This window comes from Hyperolius riggenbachi, chromosome 6 (assembly GCF_040937935.1).
Source record: "Hyperolius riggenbachi isolate aHypRig1 chromosome 6, aHypRig1.pri, whole genome shotgun sequence".
NCBI lineage: Eukaryota > Metazoa > Chordata > Amphibia > Anura > Hyperoliidae > Hyperolius > Hyperolius riggenbachi.
Genome location: NC_090651.1, coordinates 332,224,692 through 332,244,861, shown reverse-complemented (window position 1 = coordinate 332,244,861; position 20,170 = coordinate 332,224,692). Strand labels below are relative to the sequence as shown.

Sequence of the window (20,170 nt, the reverse complement as noted above, 5' to 3'; positions counted from 1 at the left end):
CTCTTTCAGGACTCATGTACAGATGGAAAAAATGTGTTTAATTGACTCTAAACTTTATTCCCGTCATTTAAAATGATATAATTCTTGTTTGCAAATGGTAAAATGAATGAAAACTAATGATGATAGAAAGGAACAGTGTGGTTTGAATGATAAAGCTACATCTTTTGCTTCTGAATTCTCTGTGATATGCATGACGAGGGGTATGGTGGGGGTGTGGTTAGAGGTGTGGCAGGGGTGTGTCTTAGAGTGTCCCTCTTTCGCATCTCAAAACGTAGAAATTAGACATAGGTTCAGTAAAGCTAGGAAGCTAGGACTCCAGAGAAACTGGAGGGGAAGTCTGTGAGGTTATGCTGGGTGTGGGGGGCGAGGGGTGTTTGAATTAAGGAGGAAGACTGCTTAAAGAGGAGTAACTATAGTGAAAATAACATAATGAATAAAATTGCTTATTTTTTACAATATTCATTTATAGATTATTTTTGCTTGGCAGTTGGAAAAGGCCATTATTTCCCACAACGCAATGAGGTTCACAGACAAACTGTTAGGACCATGGTCATGGGAGGGGTTGTGCCACAATATCAGCCATACAGACCCCCCTGCTGATCTACTTGAGAAAAGGAAAAGATTTCTCATGGGAAAGGGGGCATCAGCTACTGTTTCGGATCATGTTCAATCCTGGGTTAAAGTACCCCTTTAAAGTGAATGGGAACCGCATTTAAAAAAATGAGACAAATACTTACCCAAGGAGAGGGAAGGCTCTGGGTCCTATAGAGCCTTCCTGCTCCTCTCCTGGTCGCCTCGTTCCAGTGCTGGCTCGCCCGGTACCAGCATTTGACTAATTTAGTCAATACTGCTTTACCCGGCCGAAGGAGGCTTCAGAAGTCTTCAGGGAGCCCGAGTGCTCCTGAAGAAGGGCGGCCCTGTACTGCACCTGCGCAAGCACGCTCTCTTGCACGCTCACGCCTGTGCAGTATGGAGCCGCACGTCTTCGGGAGGACACGGCTCCTGAAGACTTCCAAATACCCTTTCAGTGGGGAATTGAAACGGGGGGGGGGGGGGGGGGGAGGGGAGCCAGCACAGGATAGAGGGCACATAGAGAGGAGGCGAAAGGTTCTATACGACCCAGAGCCTTCCCTCTCCTTAGGTAAGTATTTGCTCCATTTTTAAAAAAATGCGGTTCCCATTCACTTTAACCACTTGCCGACCGCGCACTCATAACGCGCGTCGGCAAAGTGGCAGCTGCAGGACCAGCGACGCAGTTCTGCGTCGCCGGCTGCAGGCTAATTAATCAGGAAGCAGCTTCCTGTCAATTCACGGCGGGGGGCTCCGTGAATAGCCTGCGGGCCGCCGATCGCGGCTCGCAGGCTAAATGTAAACACAAGCGGAAATAATCCGCTTTGTTTACATTGTACGGCGCTGCTGCGCAGCAGCGCCGTAAGGCAGATCGGCGATCCCCGGCCAATCAGCGGCCGGGGATCGCCGCTATGTGACAGGGGACAGCCTGTCACTGGCTGCACAGGACTGATAGCGTCCTGTGCAGCCCAGATCACCAGGGGGGACAGGGAGGAGGGGAATCTCGCCGCGGATATCCGTCCTGTGCAGCCCAGATCACCAGGGGGGACAGGGAGGAGAGGGAGGAGGAGAATCTCGCCGCGGAGGGGGGCTTTGAGGTGCCCCCCCCCACAACACCCATCAGGCAGGAGCGATCAGACCCCCCCAGCACATCATCCCCCTAGTGGGGAAAAAAGGGGGGCGATCTGGTCGCTCTGCCTGCACCCTGATCTGTGCTGGGGGCTGTAGAGCCCACCCAGCACAGATCAGCTAAAACAGCGCTGGTCCTTAAGGGGGGGTAAAGGGTGGGTCCTCAAGTGGTTAAGGGAAGAAGGTGTTCCTGTGCCTGCAGATTTTGGCGGGGATGGTCCTGTAGCGGCGACCTGTATGGAAGAGGTTGAAGAAGTGAATGCCTAGTTGTGAGGGATCATATGTTATCCTGTTGGCCCTGGACCTCAGTCTAGATGTGTGGAGGAGGTACAGCAGTGGCAGGGGTGACCCGATGATCCTCTCAGCAGAATAAATTACTCTCTGGAGTTTGTGCCTTTTGCTAGTGGTTGCATCTGCGAACCAGCTGATGATGGAGGAGCAAAGGACCGATTCAATAGCAAAGAACCTAGTCACTTCCTTTTTTCACTTATTTTAAAATTAAACTATAGTTTTAGGCTGGAACTTAACTTTAAACTGAGATTTTTGGTTTGTAATTCAAAGCTATGATTACTCACTTTGTTCCTTTAAGGGGATGTGAGAAGACAGAAGAGCCCTTGTTCTTTTGGTACAGTTGGTAGCACAGAGCTTTATTTGCAGTCAGAGTTGACCTTTAATATGAGTAGCCACACAGGGTGCCATGGATACAGTCTATAACTAAAGAAACACTTTCATCTGTTGCTGCCCAGAATGTTCTTTGTGGAATGTTGTTTTTGGACAGCGGTTTAGAGGTGAGGGTTGTACAGACAGGCTGGTCAGCTCCTGGAGGGCAGCAATGTTGGTGCGGGGAGTACTGGCAGATGAATGAGCTGCGTTATGCTGTGGAAACTTTCTTTGAAGTACTAGCTAAACAGAAGCCATAGGGGCACGGTGGTTCATCAGATCAATAAGAGAAGAATAGAGACGCCAGGAACACCTGCACACACTTTGGATTTGTAGTTGAAAGGATCAAGAAAGATTGTTTAGGCCGAGAAAAATTTAATGTGTGTATGAAGCTTAAAGTGGATGGCACTGGGTGGTACTTTTTCCTTCCTGTGATGGTAGCCGCATACGTAAGGATTTTGCACATTGATTCCCCCTGTGGCACAACATGTACAATCAATCACAGTTTGGACTGATTTTTACCAAACCATCTGTGAGAGATTCTAGGAACTGGGAGTGGGCAACCTGGGACCGATGTGAATTAGTGTTGATCATAATGCATAAGTTTGCTTTTGTGAATTTTTGCATAACATTTTGCATGTAGTCTTGATTTCTTAATTTTCACAAGTTGTGCAAAATATCATTCAAGAAGTTCACAAACCTATTTGGATCACACAGGTTGCACAGGGTGTAACGGTATGACAGTCCAAATCAGAGTAGGATCATCCACCAGGCAACCTAAGCAGTTGCTTGGGGCCTAGTGGGTGTCAAGGGGCCCACCTTCCCCCTTCAGTTTACCAAAAGGACCACAAGGGGCCTCAAATCTACTACCTTGCCTAGGTCCCCATTACATTTTTATCCATCTCTGGTACAAATGGGCTTCATACAAGGCTAGGCCCAGGTCACCATGCCCCCTGAAGCCAGCAGTGTCTGCACCACTTTTACTGCGCTCTTCCCCCACTTTGTTATGTCCTGCTGCCAACTGTTAGAGGCGCTCATGCGTGCTGCACAGCCACAGCAGTTAAGGCAGCTGTTTTTTTACTGACTTGAGGAAGCGTGCAAGCACCCGCGAAACGTGTTGTCAATTTTATGTGCTCTAATGAAAGACCTTTTTCAATAACCTAACTGGTCCAAATTCTTCAACAGAGAGGTAAGATCACCTCTCTGTTTATAAGATCAACAGCTTATTAGACAATCTTTAGTACAATGGGTGCCTCCACCCATTTTAACTGTTACCAAGTTTTACTGTATGGGGCATATTCACTAAAAGCCACTAAAATGATTGTGTGCACACAGCAGTATTTACCCAACTGACATAGCATGTGTTGAATACATATCGCAACTTGCATCACCAAGCTAATGCACACGTTGCTAGTAAAGATCATCTAAGTAATTATTGACCACACACCCTGTCTAGAAAATGCAAGCTGCTCACCTCAGATTCCTTCCCCAGAAGCCTATACCGAGTTCCTGATGTTCAGGATGCAGAAGCAACAATGAAACCCTGCTTGCTTTTCCCAGCTCATCCTCACCTTCGGTTTACAGCCATCCTTTCGCAGCATCAGATAAAGCTTTTCACCTCACTTCTGGAATTCACTGGGGCTTCCACAGTCCTGACTCTTCACCCCTTAGCTATAATAAATCCCCAACGCTTTAGAAGCCTGTTAGTATCGGGCTATTTACTTTTTTTCATGCCAAGCTTTATTGTCCATTCACTGTAGCAGCAGAAATTGTGTTCCTGCGTTATGCTAGAAAATAATAAAATGCATTAAAAATTGTCTTCATTTATTTTCTAAGAAGCAGCACCCAGCTGTGTGTTCATTGTGCTTGACTCGCATTGAATTGCCTTTATTCAATGCAGCAATCTGTATGCATTTTCTATGTGTGGCGCTTGTCAAAACAGTGGAAGTGAGCAATGAAAGTCTATGGCAAAACAATTTAAATAGTTTTGACGAACGTTCGCACTGCAACTAAAATGTGACTTTGCTGTCCCATGACCCAGTGAGGGCCAGTCAAATAGAGGGTCCTTATTCAGCATATACTTACATGAATTTGGAATATTATGGAATGCCAGATCAACCACCTTGTTTGCATGGCACAGGGTCACTCTACTTACCGCTCCCAGGATCCAGTGTCGGCTCCTTGGACTTCAGTGCGCGCCAGCGGATGTCCGAGACGGTCCCCTCCCCCAGTGCCTCCCTCCCTCCTCTTTTGCTATCTAATACTTGTGGGTACCTCTAGCTACTTAATACTGAGGGTACTCCTGGCTACCTAATATGAGGGTTCACCTGTAGCTACCTATGACGGACAAGGGAAGTACGGGAGAATTCACAGCTGGGCCAGCCAGGGCAATTGAGGTGCACTTTGTTGGGGTTTGTAGGTTCATGGAGGGTGAAATCTAAGGTGCCAAGACATCTGTGCCTATAGGCTCCTCTGAGGTAAATCCGGGCTTGACAGAGGGTCACTAAAATGTTGTACCCCATCGAGAGTCATTAAGTCAGGGTATTAAAGTGAACTTAAGTCAGAAAAAAAATGAGTTTTACTCACCTGGAGCTTCTACCAGCCCCCTGCAGCAGTCCTGTGCCCTCGCAGCCACTCACTAATCCTCTGGTCCCCCGCTGCCAGCTAGTTTCGTTTTTGCCGACAGGCTCGTCAGGACTGGCCACACGTAGATTTTTCCGCATTCCCGACTGCAATTAGCGCTATTGCGGCCCGCAATGCGTACAAAAATATGCGCTGCCGCTTATCTATGCGTTTGTAATGCGACAACGTGTAGTTTTGCTAAATAGGGATGGTCGGAAATGCCAATTTCCGATTCCACAGTAAATCCGCATTCCGCCATTGCCAATTACCGATTCCGCATTCCGCTACCAAAGTTTTCAAAAAGACCTTATAGTTTTTGGGAAAATCGATGTTAAAGTCGGGCGGAAATTTCCGCGATTTCCGGCGGAAATCCGCCTAACAGACTTGCATTACCGATTTCCGCATTCAGATGCGGAAATGCAATTTCCGATCGGAATTTCGGAAATTGCATTTCCACGGAATCCGAATGAGCATCCCTAATGCTAAAACCTTGCATTGAGAGTAACCTGGTTTAAGAGCGCTTTGCAATACATTTTTGTGAAATTTGGACTTGATATATAAGCAATGTCTTGATAGACAAGGAAAGAAAGTATACATGCTTCACGTCATCACAACTGAACCGATGGTTATTCTCCCTTTAACGCTGCAGATTTATGCTTAGAGTGTAGAGACTGTGCAAAAGTCACATTTCCATGAACTCCTCAAAAGTAATTCGTTGGATAACTTCCTTGTTAAAGGACTTCCGAGGCCAAATTTAGAAAAAAAAATAAAAAAAGTTTCCTGTAGCGTGGATCGGGGGGTTGGCCCTAGAGCTGCGTAGCCGCACTCGTGGCTTTGCGGACTGCGCAGCCGCGACCAGCTCCGACGGCCATCTTTGTGCAGGCAGGAGAGCCGACCCGGGCTGTGTGGGTCGGGAGCTGTTCGGGGCGCTATTGAGCGGCGGGGACCCAGCGGAACGGCATGGAGGGCGCGGACGGCGTCCTCCATGTCTTCCAAACTGATGCAGGTATCTAACTTTTTAAATTTTATTTTTCTAAATTTGGCTTCGGAAGTCCTTTAAAGCCAAAAAAAGGTTGGGGCGAGCCAACAGATGGCAATGATGCTGTTAGCTATAGTGAAAGTCTTGTTTCACTCCCAGAGTGCACCTCAAAAAATCTGGAGATAGAGCCTTCTGTCATGCTGCCCCTACTCTTTGCAACTCCCTGACACACCCAGTAAAGACAGCACCATCCCTGGAGCTATTCAAATCCAGACTGAAAAGACACCTGTTTAGCCTGGGGCATTTCTGGACTTATAAAATTCTTCCTATGCGCTTTGAGTCCTATGGGAGAAAAGCGCTCTACACATGTTATTTGTTGTTGTTGTTGTTTACATTTTTATTTTATACTATTTTATTATAACTGTTTTTGGATTGTGGAACAAATTAACTGGGTTTCTATTAATTCTTATGTGGAAATTTGCTTTGATATAAGAGTGCTTTGGATATAATGAATATGCTCACAAACCAAGGTTCCACTGTACTGTACTATGATTACAATGGAAAAACATGGTTTAAAGCAACCTTGAAATGAAACAAATTTAGTGTATGAGATAATACATTGTATGTGTAGCACAGCTAAAAAATCAAAACATTAGCAGCAAAGAAAAAAGTCTCATGTTGTTTTCCAGTACAGGAAGACGTCAGTTGTTATCTATGCAAAAGAGCTTCTCTTAGCTCCCTGACCCACTGGGTCGAATACAGTCCTGTTTTCTGAAGCACTAAAACAGTCAAGAAACAGTGAGAGACAGATTGAAAGAAGGTTTTACTGCAGGGAAGTTCACAGGGTCATTCATTTCTGCTTTGTTTTATAGCTTTTAGGCTGCTTCCACACAGGGACGTTACAGGCGCACGTTAGTGCAGCCTGTAACACTCCCCCAACGCACAGCAATGTAACACAAGTGGGCTGTTCACACTGCCCACGTTGCGTTACATGTAACGCTGCCCGTTGTAGTGAAAGTGCAGCATGCTGTGCGTTCTAGCTGCTTTAGCCGCGTTAGACTGTTTGCACATGCTCAGTGGGGGGCGGAGAGGAGGCGGGTAGATGCCGCTACAGTAGCCGCGCACATGGCTACTTAATATTCACTGCACTGGCGGCCGCTGATTGGCCGGCGGGACCACGTGATGCGGAGTGTCTCACTCCGCATCGCGTGGTCCCGCCGGCCAATCAGCGCCACCCTGGGAGACCTTATACGGATAGAGCCGCCTAACGCGGCTCACTCTACCATCCTCTCCCGCACCACCATGTGTTGCGTTAGGGGCACATTATGCGACCATAACGTCCCCTAAAACGCAACGTCTTGGTGTGAAAGTAGCCTACGACAGTGTGGTTTCTTAACTGCAAATATGGCAGAATGGTGCAATGTTATAAAAAAAAAGCTATATAACTGAAAATAAAAATATGAGACGCTTTTCTTTGCTACCAATGTTCTATTTCTTAGCTGTACTACACATATAATTCATTATAGCATAAGTTATTTTTCACTTCAGGTCTGCTTTAATTTATGCAACATCTGAACCTTCCCTACCCACCCGCCTTGGACCACAGCCCTGGCATAAACTGGGAATAGGCTCAGCCTAATGATGTGGCCCCTGACATAATGCAAGCAGAGTGCAACAGAAACCGTTTTCTTCATCATTGTTTTCTGTCTGCTACATTCCTCAGCTTATTTGACCTGGCATGCAGAGACATCAGCTGTCCCACATGGTACCCGAAAGGAAGCTGTGAGGATTAGTGAACGGAGCCAGGCTCTGAGCGGCATCTTCCTGCTGGACTGCAGCCACCTGCCCCTCTGTTGTGGACTCCTCGCCTGGTCACATGACATTGCATTGAGGAGTATCCCTGTGAAGTTGTCATGGAGCCAGCTGATCCCTGCAAGTAATCACTGTGAGGTTTAGTGGATGAACTCCGAATGTTTACTGGTAAGACTGCTTTATGTACTCAACGTAGGGATGTATAGTATTGGTGCTACCTACATTAAAACGGAACCTGTACGCTGGATGTTGTATTTTTTTCCTAGGCACCTTTCACACTAGCAGGCTAAACCTGCGTTGCTTTACCCGATTTTTCCGCGGCGCGAAAGCGATGAAAGTCTATGGAGACATTTACACATACGGCGGTCCCTTGCGTTGCACGTGGAAATGCCCAATACGCCGTTCAGGCGACACAGGGGCAACAGCGCGTTACCGCTGGACTTCTGCAGTGGCGAAAGTAATGTAAGTCAGTGGGTGATGCATACCCTTTAAAAAGGTTGGCGGAAGCTTTGCAGCGCTCATGCCCGGAACAACGAGGATTCCTGGGAATACCAGTGATGCACTTCCTGTCTAGCAGGAATTACATCACTGGGCGAGGGGCAAACTCTGACGCAGGGTCATATGTGTGTTTTTTGTTGTGGTACGATGCGGTGGGGGCAGGCATCGCACCGCAATGCACACTTTAAGTGTAAAACTGGCCTTAATAAAACCTACTTCCGTGTTGTTCTCTAAACCATGATGATAAGGTATGTACACATCCTGGATTAAAGTACACCTGAACTGAAAGGGTTATGGATGCTGCCATATTTATTTCCTTTTAACCACTTCAGCCCTCAGTCTTTTTTCACCTTATGCATCATTTCAGCACTCCTCCCGTTCATTTGCCAATACGTTTATCACTACTTATCACAACAAAATTTTCCATATCTTGTTTTTTTCCGCCACCAATTAGGCTTTATTTGGGTGGTACATTTTGCTAAGAATTTTTATTTCTAAATGCATATTAAGAAAAAAAGTAAAAATCATTATTTCTCAGTGATTTTTTTGCCCATTTGTCCCGGTTATTACACTGTTTAAATTCTGTTCCTATCAATGTATGTCAATGTATGGTGCCAATATTTTATTTGAATATAAAGGTGAATTTTTTCAGTTTTGCGTCCATCACTATTTACAAGCCGATAATTTAGGTAACAGTTTTTTTTTTTAAGTGTAATTTTTTTTAAATCAAAAGTTTTATTTGGTAATATTTGGGAGTTTGTGAGAAGTAAGGAGTTAATTTTAAATTCTGTGTAGGTCTGTTTATTTAAAAAAAATTATGTAGGTGTAACTTCACTATTTGGCCACAAGTCAGTCAGTCATTAGCTTCCTGCGCATGCTTTTAGTACACGAAACAGAAAGCAATGTGTGTGCTTACAAATGAGTGCAGGCATCTCATTGATGCCGCCATCACTGACATGGGGACCTAGATCAATGAATGGGAAGTGCTGGTTGCAGTATTATCTGAATCACACACCTGAAACAAGCATGCAGCTAATCCAGCCTTCAGTCAGAAACACATGATGTGCATGCTTGTTTAGAGACTATGGCTAAAAGTATTGGAGTCAGAGGAGCAGCAAGACATTGTTTTTTCCCCTATGGACCAGAACAGTTGTCACCTTTCAGTGCTCTTCCCTTTTATTTGCCAATAACTTCTATAAAATCTATATATCTTGTTTTTTTCAGCCATTATAATTTTAAAATAAAACGTTCTACTATTTTCCCGTTTGTCCCAATTATTGCAACGTTTAAAATATTTCCCTAGTACAATGTATGTTGACAATATTTTATTTGGAAATAAAGGTGTGTTTTGCGTCCATTACTAATTACAAGCCAATATATGCAAAAATAACAGTAATATGCCCTCAAGACATACATATTAAAAAGTTCAGTCCCTAAGTTAACTATTTATTTATATTTTTTTTAATTGTCATTTTTTTAATATGTGATTTTTTTTTTGTGTAACTGTGGGAGAGTGTGGGAGTAAGGGGTTAATTTTAAAGAGACGCTGAAGCGAGAATAAATCTTGCTTCAGAGCTCATAGTTAGCAGGGGCACGTGTGCCCCTGCTAAACCGCCGCAATAGCGTCGCTAAACGGGGGTCCCTTCACCCCCAAACCCCCCACTGCGACACTTGGTCGCAGACTTGGACGCTCCTGGAGGCAGGGCTAACGGCTGCAGCCCTGCCTCCAGTCACGTCTATCAGCGGCGCATCGCCGCCTCTCCCCCGCCCCTCTCAGTGAAGGAAGACTGAGAGGGGCGGGGGAGAGGCGGAGATACGCGCTGACAGACGCGCGTGGGGCAGGGCTGCGGCGGTTAGCCCTGCCCCAACCAGGAAGCGCTCCCCCGCATTACGGAGGGGATAAGGGGCATCAGGGACCCCTGTTAAGCCGCGGGATAGCGGCGGTTTAGCAGGGGCACACATGCCCCTGCTATCTATGAGGTCTGAAGCGAGATTTATTCTCGCTTCAGACTCTCTTTAATGGTATATGTACTGTATGTGTTTTTATTAAAAAAAATGTATGTAGGTTTAATTTTACTATTTGGCCTTAAGATGTCCCCCCCACTTTTTCTTCCTCTGTGTACTGTTAGTAAGCTAACAGGAAGTAACATGTGTATGTGTTACGTTGTTTTTTACAGTGACCACAGGCATCTCATTAATGCCGGCGATCATTGACATGGGAACTTAGATCAATGAATGGGAACTGCGTTCCCATTCATGGATCTCCCTACTAACAGGTGGCAATGAAAACATGACCGGGAGCGCGCGTAGCGGTGATCAATGTTAGATAAATATACATATTCCCCTGAGGCTAAAATGAAGCCTCCGGGGGCGTAGATATACTCTATCAAAATCATTAAGTTGTTAAAAGGAAATAAATATGTCAGCCTCCATATTCCTCTCAATTCAGGTGTCCTTTAAAGAGAACCTGAGGTGGGTTTGAAGAATATTATCTGCATACAGAGGCTGGATCTGCCTATACAGCCCAGCCTCTGTTACTATCCCAAACCCCCTAAGGTCCCCCTGCACTCTGCAATCCCTCATAAATCACAGCCACACTGCTGACAAACAGCTTGTCAGAGCTGGCTGTGTTTATCTCTATAGTGTCAGTCTGCTGCTCTCCCCGCCTCCTGCAGAACTCCAGTCCCCGCCTGCATCCCTTCCCTCCCTGCTGATTGGAGGGAAGGGAGGGGGGCAGGGACCGGAGCTATGCAGGAGGCGGGGGAGCAGCTGAGACTGACACTAAAGATGTAAACACAGCCTCACAGCACGGCTGTGATTTATGAGGGATTGCAGAGTGCAGGGGGACCTTAGTGGGGTTTGGGATAGCAACAGAGGCTGGGCTGTATAGGCAGATCCAGCCTCTGTATGCAGATAACATTCTTTAAACACACCTCGGGTTCTCTTTAAGCTCAATAGTACCGCTATGGCTGCAAATCTAGCATAGGGACAGGCGCCTAAAGATCCGGCATGTGAGTTGAACCGCTGGTTGGATCGGGCAAACCGCCTGTTATCTGTCACTCTTTCAGTCTTTTGCCACACGCACACACACCCAACTATCGTTCAACAGACCAAGTTTGGACAATAGTTGGGCGTAATAGTTGTGTGTACCAGCCTCTAGATACAAGTAATGTTGTTGTAAGGTATGTACACACATCAGTTAAATGTTGTTCATATAATTTTCAGCTTCTGTTATGCTCGGTACTCAAATTATACATCGTAGCTGTAGTTAACATTGCGGTCTATTACCAGGCGCAATGCAGTGCCTAAATTACCTGCCTCGCCCTCACTTGTATTGACATAGACATGGCTAGCAAAAAACAGTTGTGTGTTTTCAGACACCCATAATGAGATGTTTTTCCTAATATATGCAGACCATCCTGAATTTATATTAAAATTGGGAGACTCTTTGGCGTTTACTTATCACTAAGCACCTGAACAGAAAGTGGTAACTGGGTGTGGCCGCATATGAACAGCTCAGACTATATTTAGATGTAGTCTACTGTTGTATTCGCTGCAAGTAACCATCCTTCAATTATCTCTCCTACCTGTGAAATAATACCGGGCTGCACAAAACATTCTGTAAAGAAATGTTATTAAAAATAAACATTTCCTTAAAATTGCTTTTGAAGCACTAACATATATTTTACACATTTTTCAATTACAGTTTAGTTTTCTTTTAAAGTGCTAAATTAGCAAAAATGAAACGGTAATCTTCACACTTGTTTAAATTTGTGTGTGTATTTTTTTTGTTGTTGAAAAATTGTGTTCATTGCACATCTAATGTCTTTCAACAGCATCGCCTTTTCTTCTGCATCTTTCAGCATTTTGCAATTTTCCTGCATTTGTACAATCACATAGCAAGTCTACTTTTTTTCTGTATGCGATGTGAAATTTGCATTTCATGTAAGCCAACGGCAACACAGTCAAGGAGCAAAACAATTTTGTCTCGAAAAATGACGTTTTTGCGAAAAATTAGATTCGATTAACATGATTGGTGTGCGTGGAAAAGAAATCGCAAACTGAAAATTTGCATAGAAACACACACAAAAATTGTACAGCTGCACACCAAAAAATCGAATAAAAAAAATTGCAGACTGTAGATTCTTGCATGTGGGGAAATCTCATCCATAGGCTTTTGGCTTTCTGAACCTTTGGCAGTGTAATAGTCCAGAGGAAGTGTGCCTTTAGCACAGGCAACAAAACAAGTTATCAGGTGCATAAAAAAGGGCCCCAGGAAAAAAGGGCACAGCTGGATAACAAATTGGTGCCGGTGTATAACGAAAACTGAGTAACGATAAACATTGGTAACGAAATTGGTTAACGATAAATACCGTTTTACAGCAGACAGGAAAAGAAGACAAAATATGAATTGTTACATAATTCAACAACACAGCTTAACCTCACCCTACTCTCACACAGAACCCTCCCCTGGTGGAGCTTACCCTAACCACTCCCCCTGGTGGTGGCTAACCCTACCCCATCCCCCCACCCGTTGGTCCTTATCCCTAACCAACCCCCTGGTGGTGCCTAGCCCTAAGACCTCCCTGGTGATGCTTAACCCTAACCACCCCCCTGCTGGTGCCTAAAGGTGGCCAATAATGATAACATCTTTTTCATCCAATTTTACCAAATCTATGTAGTATAGGGGTAAACTGAGTGAATATATTGAATTGATAATTTAGGCAGTTACCTTATTATATAGAGGTCTGGGTGTCTTGACGAGGCGTGGGATCACGCAAAACAGCTGTTGACACAGACTTTTTTTACCTTTTGTAACCTGCTTTTGCTCCGTGCTTAAATAAACGAATCCTGTTTCTGAGTTCCGGAATCCGTATCTCTTTTGTGATATACCTTATTACCGTATATACTCGCAAGCAAGCCGACCCGCATATAAGCCGACCCCCCAACTTTTACCTTAAAAACCAGGAAAAAATGATTGACCCCCATATAAGCCGGGGGTAGGAAATGCTGGCCGCATGATCCCCCCCCCAGTCTGTCCCAGTATAGCTAGTATAGTGCCCAGTATGGGAAGGTAGTGCCTCAGTATAGTTAGTAAAGTGCCCAGGATAGCTAGTATAGTGACCAGGATAGCTAGTATAGTGCCCAGGATAGCTAGTATCATGCCCAGTATAGCTTGTAAAGTGCCCAGGATAGCTAGTATAGTGCCCAGGATAGTTAGTATAGTGCCCAGGATAGCTAATATAGTGCCCAGGATAGCTAGTATCGTGCCCAGGATAGCTAGTATAGTGCCCAGAATAGCTAGTATCATGCCCAGGATAGTGCCCAGAATAGGTAATATAGTGCCCAGGATAGCTAGTATAGTGCTCAGGATAGCTAGTATAGTGCTCAGGATAGCTAGTATCGTGCCCAGTATAGCTTGTAAAGTGCCCAGGATAGCGAGTTTAGCGTGTCCCCCCCCTCCCCGCTCCCCCCGCGGCCGCTGCTATTACCTTAGCTCCGCGGCTTCCTATTCCCCTGTCCTGCTCTTAAACAGCAGCTCGCCCCACGGTGGCTGCTGCGTGATGACGGAGGAAGTCGCAGAGAGCGGCTTCCTGGTTACTATGGGAACCTCTCTCAGCACTTCCTCCGTCATCACGCAGCAGCCACCGTGGGGCGAGCTGCTGTTTAATTAAGAGCAGGACAGGGGAATAGGAAGCCGCGGAGCTAAGGTAATAGCAGCGGCCGCGGGGGGAGCGGGTGGGAGAGGGCGGGGGGAGCGGGGGGGACGACCCTCAGGCACATCACTCGCAAGCAAGCCGACCCCCCAACTTTTGACCCACTTTTTGTGGGTCCAAAATTCGGCTTGCTTGCGAGTATATACGGTATATAGAAATTGTAAGATTGGATGAAAAAGATTGTATCATTAGTGGCCAGCTTTACCCTAACCACCCCCCCTGGTGGTGCCTAACCCTAACCTCCCCCCCCCCCCCCTGCACAAACACCCTTACACACATAGAACGATAACATATTTGATAATGTAAAATGTGTGCATACAAACCATATATTATGACAAAAACTATAACATTGCAAGTTTCTAAAATGATAACATACTGTATTTCAAAAACTTAGTTTTCTAATGTTGTTAATGATATTTATCGTGCGCCCTTTTTTCTGCATTAGAGTCTATGGTGGCGCCCTTTTCGTTCATTAGCCGCCGTCGCCCTTTTTTCCTGCTACCATGTTGCCTGTGCTAAATAATTGCCATTGTCTTATGAGATTGTCGTTTTTGAGGTAAGCCACCATCCCCTTTTCTTTTTTTTTTTTTGAGTCTGTTTTTAACTTTTATATATTTCTAGGCACCTCTTACCCCTTTGTGCTTATAGACCCTCCCCCACCTCCCCTTGTCAGAGGGGTACATTTGGCCTCATGAGGTTTTAACCACAGTGGATGTCATCTATTTTCACCAGTAGAGCGACCGTACCCAGCCCAGGTTGGACCCCGAGTTGAGTCGGGTTATACATCTCCACCTGCTTCACGTGGTCGGTTGCCCCTCCTGCACCCCACCTTTGTGAGTAACCTTTTTTCTGTACTACATGCTCCCCTTCTTATGAAATATTGCGCTATTTTGGCTCCCGTTGTCTCTGTGCTTTCTTTTTAAGGTGTCACGGCGACGAAACGTATTTACGTTTGTATGCAGAAAAACACGTAAATTTTTTTACAGCAGCTAATGTGATAGCGAAAACTGACAAAACGTGCGGAATTGTCCTGCAGGATGTCAGTTTTTCTTCTGCCCGCAAAAAATGCAGTAAATCGTAAACTAGACCATTGATTAGCACGAGTTCTCACTTGAAATCAGTCTTTCTGTGCAGAAAACACGCACGAAAGTAGACAAGTGTGAACTGAGTGATGAAGTGTTTTTCAGATCGTTACTGCATTCCTCTTGTAGTTTTCTGATGATCCCATATCTCTTTCACGTAATTGTGAAGTTATCGGCAGGAACGGCGCGGCGGAGGCAGGTGTAGGCAGCCCGGTTTTTCCGGCAGCACGTGAATCGAGGCGTAGTTGGCACAATGTGTGGACACACATGAACCTTGACGCTGTTGTTTCAGGAGCATCCTACATGACTGTGCCTCACATCTCCCCTCCAGCAAGGCTTCCATGAATGGGGAGGGGGGAGGGCTGGAGAAGGGAGAATCTATGGTGAGACAGAATGCATTGCTAGCCAGCCTCAGCACCAGGATTCATCACAGCGCAGGGCTGGACGGAGAGAGAAGAGCGCAGGACTGGGGTGAGTGGCAGACAAAACCCACCGGGGGAAATAACATCACACTCAGGAAGAATAGAATGCTGCAGCTAAGCAGAGGGGGATAAAAAAAAAAGGGCAGCGGAGGAGAGAGGAACGGAGCAAAGAGGGGCACAGAGAGAGGACCAGATAGAATTAAAAAAAGGATGAAAGAAAGAGGGAGGGTGGAGGCGTGGTGTAGTGATATGGAGAGAAATGTGTAAGTCTTCTGCAAAGGGAGGGAGACGGTGGTGGAGGAAGTGACTGGGAAATGGCAATACAGAGGGACCCTGCAATTGTGGCTTTTCTTTACAGCATGCTGCACCTGCTCTGCACGCACAGCATCCTCCCTGCACAGCACTCCTGAGCGTACACCGCAGACGCACTGCATCCTTATGATGGCATCTCATCGCTGCATGCCTAGCTTCCTCTCCCCGCACACAACACGCACCTTATCATCCCTGCTGACCATTTCTCTGCACTGACAGGCACTTCACATGCACAACCCGCCTCGCCGCACACAGACAGCACAGACCTGCCAGTGTGCACGCCGCTCCTCTCCCCACGCAAGAGCATCAGTCTTGATTTTTGGAGGAGGCCTGCAGGCTGCATCCCACCCTGCTGTCTTATGACTGATGCTTCTCTCTCACTCTTCAGCATTCCTGGAAGAAGAAAATCCCACCAAGAGATTCTAAGGAAAGAGGCAGACTTCGCTCCAATCCTTCTTAGCACCATCCTCACCTCTCAGGATTATTTCATGTATTCTATGCTACATGCCATCTTCCTGCTGTGAAAACCTCTGACTACCTCTTGAGACCCTCCATTCGTCTGAACCTCTTGGATCTGCTCATTTGTGGACCTGTTTGTCTTTTCCCAGCATTGCAACCCTTCTTGGACCCTGTAACCAACCATCTGTAAGTGTGTGGTCTCCTCCTCACCTGGTGAAGGTGGGGGGGACTCAGAAACATGGCCTGCTCTCTGTCCCGCTCATTTAGACTCATGATTATGCTCCCCCAAACCTCCACAGTCTCTGGTGGGTTTTTGTGAACAGCAGCTGACCCTGCAGGGACTCTCCGGGTCTTTCAAGGCGCTGGTACCGTCACGTCAACAGAAGCCCCCTTTCCTGTGGGACTTTGTGCCTTAATGACATTACCTGCGTCTCGCATCGCTTGGCTGGGGGGATAGAGAGTGTCAGCTGTCTCCCCCCACCCCCAAAAGGACGTGATTGCCCCCCCTGCGGATGAGGCGGAATCTCTCCCCTCTGTGCGCTGTCTCCGGGAGACGAAGAAGGAATTGAGGAGGTAGAGAGAGAGCGGGATTGTGTAGAAGAAGGAATGGATTCCTTGTGGCTTGTCTTGGGGGGGTATCGGAAAAGAGTGTGATCCTCCCCTTTCTCCGTCCACATCATATTTCTCTCTAGCCTCCTTTCATCGCTCCGGTGTGTAAGGTACTAAAGCAATCAGGGAGCAGTGAGGACCGGGCTCTCCAACTGCTGCTGCTGCATCCTCATCTATCTGTGAGTGCATCTTTTTCTGCTTCTCTACGGGGTGGCTGGGAAGACGGGGAGGGGGCGGGGGTCTGGGGGCAAACAGCTAAGAAATTCCATGCCCCGGTAGGTGGGAAAAAAAAATTGATGATCGAGTCTGGGGGCCCTTTAAAAATGGCGGTGTAGGGTAAACCGTGAGGATCGCCAGGTTTGGGCATCATAAAACAAAGAGGTAGAAGACAGCGAGCTTCAATATCTGTTGGGTATAGGGTGGAAGGGCAGCATAGATAATAATTGGTTGATTTCTCTGTGATGAGAGCCTTGGGATTACATGAAGGTGTTGCTGGTGGGAAGAGGTGAGGGGGGTGGGGGGGAGGTGATTGGCTCCCCACTCTTCAGCCAGGCCTGCTGGCGATATATGGATGGGCATAGGCTACCCTCTGGCATTGCGGGGGTTAATCTGACACTTGATGAGCGAATAATCAAACTGCCGGGGTTGCCGGGACGCTCGTCGTGTCTATATAAGAACACAAGAAGTAAAACACAGCTGGTCCATACATGTGTTCGGCGGTCTGCACAGACATGCTCTGTCTTATAAGAAAAGAGCAGTGTATCTGTATGGAGCAAACACAACAGACACATTCATCTATACACTTCTGTGTGGAAAGGTGCATGAGAATGTGTGGCGAACATACAGACATGAAGACACACACACTGCTATGCAGTATATACACAGGAACAACACACATTCACACTTCAAGCGCAGAGAAGCTCACAATCCTTAATGCAAGCAGACTCTTTATTGTGGGTTTGTTTTGTTGATGAGGAAATGTGCAAAAAAGCAGTCACCCATAGCAACCCATCAGCTCTGCTGTGACTGGTGCAGACCGATGGGAGGTCAAAGTTGATTGGATAGTATGGATCATTGGGCTTTATTCAGTAAGCCTTCAAGCAATGTATTTAATAGTTAGTATAAAAACAGAAATAAACAACAACACCCTTGGGTTGTATGATGATAATATAGCGACAGCAGGAGTGTGCAGCAATTAGTCACAGGTCAGTGTCCATGAAGTAGTGTTTATAGAGTTATTGTACTTTTGCTTTTTCTTCATTCTCACCTTGAAAAAAAAGTAGCATCTGATCAAAATAATAATGTATTGTATTGATGTGGCTCCTTTTAAAGTAATATGAGAAGACGAGAGAGACCTGTTGTTCACAGCACCAAGTCTTGTCAGCAACTTCCGCTCCTTGCCTTGCTAGCAAGTGAATGTATACTAACATCGTACTAACTATTTAACTACCTGTCTAACTAACTAACTAACCAACCAACCAACCAACCATGCAGTGGGGGTTAGGTTATTCATTTCTGATCACCCGGCCAGTTCAGAATCACTGCTGCTGCTCTAAGATCCTGATTCCTGCAGAATGAGGAAGAGCCTGACAGTTTTGCTCTGGCTCGGTAATCAGTAAGTAAGCTAATCTTGGTAAACTTTTCTAGTTCTAGTAAACTTAGCATCTTTGTTGTTAGAACAATGGATGTTAGGGGAGAGGGAAAGGGTGGGAGGACTGGGGGGCATTGAGGTATGGGTGCAAAGGGGGTCAGACAGTTGAAACATTGTTTTTTGGTCTAAAATATGTTTTGGAACATTTATTCATACGCTTTTCTTCTTGTGGACTCAAAGCGCCAGAGCTGCAGCGACTAGGACAGTAGCAGTGTTAGGGAGACTTGTCTCCTACTGAATAGGTGCTGGCTTACTGAACAGGCAGAGCGGAGATTGGAACCCAGGTCTCCTGCGTCAGAGTCAATGTACACCATCCAGCCACTGCCACTTCAGTGGTTGTATCCATCCCAGTAATATTCTTTTAGTAATGTTTCTGCCAAAGATCATTTATTTAAGTTTATAACAATGTCCTGATTACTATGGAGAGGTCATTAGAGCTGGTAAGTTATGTCAGAGCAGGATTATCCACCAGGCAACCTAGGTAGGTGCCTTGGGCCCAGTAGGTGTCAAGGGGCCCAATTGCTTCATCTTCTGACCCTACTCTCATCTTATTCTAGGTAGACAGCATACCATTTTCTGGCAGATTTACCTGCCAGATCGATTATTTCCCGGCTGTTTTTCTGATCAATTTCCGTTGACTTCTATGGAAATCGATCGGAAAACCGTTCAGATAAACGATCGAAATTCAGATCAGTCATGTTGGAAATAATCAATCTGGCCGGTAAATTTGCCAGAAAATTGTATGGTGTGTACCTAGCATTAGATTACCAAAACAACCATAAGCAGAAGCCAAAACTACAACCATGCCTAGGGTCCCATTTCATCTTAATTCACCTCTGCAGCTGTTGGGTGGCAAAGTTGTGCCCCATCGTCTGGCTCATATCTTGGCAAATATCGCACTGCAGGAAGAGCTACTGAGAGGTCACTCGCTGTGGTGCAGTTTCAGTCCAGGACAGTTTTCTACAATCACTTATGATTTCCAACGTAGCGATTCTTCATAACTCTCATTTTAAAGGTCTTTGTTAGCCTTACTGTAAGGGTTAAAGGGAACCTTAATGGATCAAAAATAAATAAGTTTAACTTACCTGGGGCTTCAACCGGCCCCCTGCAGACGTCTCGTGGCCGCGCTGGGACAAACCGATCCCCCGGTCCCCCCGCAGCAGGCTAGTTTTGTTTCAGTCAGTCGGCGGGCCACTGCACCTGTGTGGCCCTGGCCGTGCGCATCCTCCGTCACGTCACCATCCTGCTCAGGTGCGGTATGAGAAAATCTTGTACTGCGCATGTGCAGGATGGCGGCCGCATGGCCGTGAGCGAGGGTACGCATGGCCAGGGCTGCGCAGGCGCAGACTGACTGAAACGAAACTGGCCCGTTGTGGTTTTTCCTGGAGTGGGCATAGGACGTCTTCAGGGGGCCGGTAGAAACCCCAGGTTTAGAATTTTTTGGGGGAGGTCAATTTAGGTTGGCGTTAGGCTTATTGAGAGGGGAAAGTGCAATAGCAAACTTAGTAGAACTTTGCAAAATCTCCCTTAGGTTAGTTAATTTGTTTCTGAACATGCTTCTACTGATGCTTGCTTCAGCGCTGGTTCCAAAAGTTTCTGCAAACTGCTCCATGTAATACTCACCCAACCTCCCCATGACCCTGTATCCT

General features: G+C 46.3%; 1 protein-coding gene across 5 annotated transcripts in view; it reads left to right on the top strand.

The window, feature by feature from the left end:
* GRIK5 (glutamate ionotropic receptor kainate type subunit 5) overlaps positions 1-20,170 on the top strand; it is a 793,047-nt gene that overhangs the window by 116,565 nt on the left and 656,312 nt on the right. For 4 of the 5 annotated variants that reach the window (XM_068241459.1, XM_068241463.1, XM_068241457.1 and 1 more), the window contains one exon: positions 7,683-7,939. The gene's annotated coding sequence lies outside the window, so the exon portion shown is untranslated. Of the gene's footprint in view, positions 1-7,682; positions 7,940-15,481; positions 15,540-16,190; positions 17,050-20,170 lie in introns of those variants that run through there. The other variant, XM_068241460.1, reaches the window with a different exon arrangement.